This window comes from Taeniopygia guttata, chromosome 1, assembly GCF_048771995.1.
Source record: "Taeniopygia guttata chromosome 1, bTaeGut7.mat, whole genome shotgun sequence".
Lineage (NCBI taxonomy): Eukaryota > Metazoa > Chordata > Aves > Passeriformes > Estrildidae > Taeniopygia > Taeniopygia guttata.
This window is the reverse complement of record NC_133024.1, coordinates 35,038,677-35,044,676: the sequence shown is the minus strand read 5'-3', so window position 1 is coordinate 35,044,676 and position 6,000 is coordinate 35,038,677.

Genomic DNA, 6,000 nt, shown 5'->3' with positions numbered 1-6,000 from the left:
GGCTGATTTCTTTCAAAAGAGGAGAGAATTAGACCTTCAAGAGGAATTCCAGAGAAAGATTGTAAGTTAGGGCTGAGATATAAAGTGTAAATAGGATCATGGAAAATACAAACAAATAGAGGATGAAGCTGGCTTTATCAGAAGAAAGAAAAGAGCTGACCAGTTAGAGCAGAGCTATGAGGGTCTTGAGGACACATAGCTGGAGCTTGGTGCAAAGAGAAGCCTGAAGTGCAGAGATGTCAACCTCATTCCATCTCCTGTGGACTCTTGCTCCCCGTCAGTCTGACAAGGAAGAGTGGACCCAGCGCTGTGGCTATCTGAGCTGGCAATCCCCCTGCCATTGAAATTGGAGGCAGCATAACTGAATGGGAAAAGTCAATCCTGCAGAGAAAGACACCTGCACAGCCCTCTGTTCTGCCTTTGCAGAGGGCCTGGCCGCCCCAGAGCCTGCCCCTGTGTGGGGAGGGCAGGTGTGCTATTAACGTGTCATTTCTGTACTGACAGAGATGGACACGATCAGCCATGGTGCCCTTGCGTTCCCTCTTCCGGAGGCGCTGCCATGCGCTCGTCGCTACGGTCGCTGAGATGCAGAAGAAAACAGATGAGTTAGGTGAAAAGCAAACTCACACTGGGAGCAGATGAGCGTGGTACAAAAAGGGGCAAAGCCCTCTTGGTGGCACTCACAGATGTCTCTCACCCTTGTGTTACCGCCTGGGTCTTTGGCGGCGCTTCACGTTTTGCACTGACCTTGTTTTCCTGACTTGAATGCGAGCGCTGATCTTGTTGTTTGTGCTGCTGCTTGTTTGTTTTGAGGGGCAAGAAGCAGCCCCATTCACCCACCCACCTTCCTTGTTCTGAGGCACTGGGCCCCCATTTAATCAGTGCTCGTACAGCAGGACTTACAGGCCATGTACAAGGCCAGACAAAAGGGCAAGGAAAAACAAAATACTTGAAAAGGACAAAGAAACAGTGAAATTAACATAAATTTATGTAGTTAGAAACATGCTAATCGTATCAAAAACCAAAGCTGGCATTCTCACAGCCTGGCTTTGCTGGGGAGTGTTTTGTCTGGCATTGTAACAGGGGTGAACCTCTAATTAGTATGATCTTAAAATCAGTGGGCTATCAGCACAGTAGGAGCAGTGGCTGCACTTCCAGACCTCCCATTTAAAGTAGCCTGAGCCCTGAAGAAAGAAGTCTTAGAAGAGAAACACCAATAAACCCCACAGCATATTTCAGACTTCAAAAAAATTTAATCATAATAACTGTTCTACTCACAAGAAAAAGAGTGGAAAAATCTGACCACTTAAAAAAAAAATGGATTAAAATACTGATTTTAATGCAGATTACAAAGGAAAGTCCTATTTAAAGCTACCATTTCCTCATTTTGGTAGATTCTTATGGAAATATACATAAGGATAACTCCTTTAGAAAGCACAGTGTGATGTCCTTTGAATTTACATGAATTCCATATGGAAAATATAACAGCTTGATATTCTTTTGGCTAATAGAGTCAATAGAGAGATATAGGTATGCAGAACACAATATGTCTATTTATATAGATATATATGTAAATAAACATCTGCTCCAAAGGAAAAGAAACAACCTCCAGGCTAAAAACAAACAGTAAAAATGCAGTGTGTATCTTGTTTCTGCTCTTACTTTGAGAGTAGGATTCTGCATTCAGGGCTTGCATAATCATCCCACCTCTGCTGGGGAGTTTGTATGGCTTCCTGTGCAAAAATCAGACATATCACTGCTTAGGCAGAGGGGCAAACATGCTGCATCAAGCACAAGCTTTCTTTGTGACAGTGATCAGATAATTTTAAAAATTCATGCCAGTGTGAGATTTGTCTGTAAAGTAGGGGTGAATTATACAGAAATGTCAATAAACCAGAGTTTGGGAAGGTAAACAGAACACAGGTTCAGACACAGATTTTAAAACAATCTGGTCATATTATTAACCCAAGCACAGGATTTCAGGGTGAGCACATATGTGCTTAACACGCTCAGCACACTCCTGACTGAGTCCCATAGTGGGGGACAGTACCAGAGAGATCTGAAGCATGAGGGTCCTGTCATTGATTTGGAAAAGAGTGGAAAAGAGTGACACAGTTGGTGCTGCCAGACTGTGAGCTGATTTTGAGTAGTATTCTCAGAAAAAATACACTTCTGAATTGATCATGAACAAAAATCAAGTTAAATAATATCATTTGTCTGGAACAGGTTTCCAAGTGAAATATCTTGGGAGTTCAGAGTTGTAGAGAATTTGGTATGGATAGAGCAAGTATCTAACCCCAGGGTAAAGGTCATGGTCACTGCCATGGACAGCCTCAATTAACTGATTAAGATAAATCAAGGTCAAAGTGTGCCAAACTTTTCTCAGGAAGAGAACTTCTCCAAAACAATTTTTAAGGCCTCACAGTTCAAGTATTATAGCTGCATATCTTTATGTTCACTGCAATAATTATTTTTTTTTTTCATTCTTGTGCTATCCATAAGAATATTTCCACAAAATGAAATTCAATAGCTAGTTTATGTTTTCTTTTCCCAAGAATGAAAGACATCAAGTGTGAGAATCATTTGACTAAATGCAGCTACCTATTTTCAATGTAGTCATTTCACTTTCTTTTGATTGTCTGCAGAGACACTTTATCTCATGTTAACAACAGTAAAAATTAGGCAAACTAATTGTGCCCTCAAAAAGCATATTTCTTGCTTTTCCTTGCAAGCAAGCTGAGAGATATTAGCTCAGGTGTTCCCTCATGCACTGAAAATGTCTAAAGTTAACTGAGATAAATGCTAGAATGTCCTACTTTGTGCTTTTTTTCCTTCCAAATAGCATCAATGTTTTGGGCTTCGTTGAATTCCTGACACGATTTCTGATTTGTGACTGCTCTGTCATCACCAGGTGAGACACAGCGTTGCCTCCCTTCCCCACAGCAGGAGGACACTATTTTGGAAGATATGGCATCACCAGCCCTTAGTGCTACGGTTATTATCATTGTCACCGTTCTTGTATTGGTGAGCACTTACTTGTGTTTCCTGAGTACATCTGCTCTGGATGCTGCAAAGCCGCCCAAGTAGGGCCAGACAGAAGACTTGATCCCAGCAGGTTTGAAGAACAAGTCTAATCTCACCTCATCAGAGGATCTCCTGAGCTGTGACAAGAAGAATCTGCAGGAAGAAGTCCCAGAACTTGTAGAGGAGACATGCTATTCAGAGATTAATAACAAGAAGCACACCCTCATTCAACATCAGTGTTTTGTCACACTGCACTCTCTGTACCTTTGATTGATTTTCCTAGGTATAGTGAATCTTCTTCTGAAATCTTCTGATTAAATGCTTCTATAGACAACACCTTCAGTAGCATTTGGCATTCCTTGTCATTTTCTCTGTTATTATCTGATTTGCTGCATTTTTGTTGACACTTCTCTGATTTCACAGTTGAAAATGGATTTGGGGTTCCAGAGTTCTGCCACTGCTACCATCTTTCTTGCCTGGTGAGAGAGAGAAAGATCATTGGGAGTTGTCTGAATTTATTATATTTTGAAATTGTAATGATAAACTGGACACACTTTTGGCACTCCAAAGGCAAGACTTTACTCTCCATACAGAGAAATCCATACACTACAGCTTGCATCATATCAGAGGTCAAAACTGGTGATCTAGTGATCTTCTGACCTTCTAATCTTAAATAGATCTCCTGATCATAAAGTCAGAGCCAACAAGTGCTCACATTCCTGTTACTAACAGAACTTTCAAATCCATGTGTCACTTTTTCTTTGCTGTTGAACCATTTCATTTTTGCCATGTGACCAAGATGCTACTGGGCATCTATCAGAGCCAAAACTATACTGAGTGTTAAAAAAACCTCTCAGCTGCTATAATTCTGGACATGCAAGTGATATTCTCCCACTCATGTCCTGATCAGTGAGTGTACCATGTTTGAACAATGCTAATCATGAGGGGAAAATCCCACATCTGAATAAAATAGAGAAAATTAACCTGAAGCTTTCTGAGAGCAGATATTTTTGTCGTTCCCAGGATGAGATGAGAAAATGAAGTTCAGAAGAAAATGCCAGTGAGTGGAATGTCTCTTTTTGGGTCATCTTGGTGTGAGCTGGACAGGGAAGAGCTGAAAAGCTTTTTTTGGGGGGATAGCTGATTGTGGTTTTTTTTTCCTGTAGCTTGCAAAGCAAAAGTACAGATAAATAAATGCAAATATCCCGGTGGTGGCCTGTTTGAGACCTGCCTGCACCAAGTCTTTGAGAGCTTTGTTGTTTACCACTGGCACACTCACTGAGGCAAACTACAGCTGTATTTTCCCTCTTACAAACTTACCTCTCCAGCAGACATTTCTTTTATGTCAATGTCTTCTCACATCTTTAACACAAACCCCAAACAATTCTGATCTCTGTTTTTACAGCAAAAAGAACCCTTGAAGATGGAATATTTGAAATGCCCATGAGGAAAATTTGAAAGAGAAACTCTTATTTTTGCAAATCTGCCTATGTGGCATGAGCCAATCCACATTTTTCTTGATGAGTGAAGTTGCCAGCAATGCATGCCAGGCAGGTTTTGGATCTGATCTGCGTCCCTTGGGCATCTAGTGCTCCTAATCCAACAGCAAGGAAGAAAAGAACCAGGACCACTTTTATTCTGGGAAAGGGCCAACAGAAAGCAGTGCAGCTTTGCTTGCAGACCTGGATATCATTGTGGAAATGAAATCCATTATTCATGACCAAATTTCAACAGCAATGGACCAGCACTACTTGTTGATATGTTTGTTTTGCCAGGTCAAAGCTGTATGTTATGTTTTTCCTCTTAAGTATGTATTTCAGTATTTTTGTGCATCAAAATACTTGATACAATTTTTCTGTGTTACAAGATAGCTGAAGAGACAATTTCCATCAGATGAAAGACTGTTATTGGCAAATCTACTGTGTTACAAAATACATAAAATAGCACTGTACTCAGTAGGCACTTAGGCCTTCTCTTTGTTTCAAAATTCAGCTCCCTAGAAAATCTTCAAACCTAAATCAGGAGAGAAATGATCACTTGTACTCATGTGTGCCAACATTTCTTTTCATGTATTACTTTAATCTGAATTGTAGTTTCTAACATCTCCCTGAGCAGGTTTACTACGTTCCAGCCCAGTGGCTCACATGCTAGCTCTGACAGAGCTGTGCATCCCAACTCTTTTTCTTTGATATATTTTCTTTGCAGTAATAAGGTGATTTTTTGGCTCTTAAACCAATAAAATCTGGAGAGTGAGATAATAATGTTATGAACTGAACCCATATTAGTGATAGCAAAAGGGATAAGGGGGAAAAGAATGGGAAGCCCAATACATAGGGGGTCAGAAATCCTGCTCATGGTGTATTATTGTTCACTCCAAGGCGAGTACAGAAGTAACCCCAACTGTTCCATACCCAGTCCTCCCATTTCCTCATCTCTCTTCCACAGAGCTTGACTCCTCCAGCCATTGCCAAAGATATTCTCAATCTCTTCCATGGTCGTAAGTCCCCATCATGGCCAAGACTAAGAATTTAGACCATTCATTCTCATTATTGACTTGCCTTAATTTTGGTTTTAATGTCTTCCCATCTACTCCATATTTTCTGTGACATTCCCATTACTCATGACCCAGTGCATAACTCTTCTTACTGTTGCCACTTATGGGTTACTTCAATTCTGTCTTCCAGAAAAGATTGTTCCCTAAATGTTGTAGACAGCATTATAGAATTGGAATACAAACTATATAACCATATTAAAAAAACTTCAGATGGAATTTATACAAAGTTCTTCATACTTTCTTGTTAAATATAAGGCAATTCTCCATGCACTAAAGAAGAATTCTCAGTTAAATGGATCTGATGAAGGTCCTTAGAACTCTGCTGCTTGAAACTATGGATCTCAGTTCACAGAGTCATCTTGTAAAAAAGAAGCCAAAAAAAAGAGATTTTGAAGTTGATGAAATATAGAATAACCCACCTC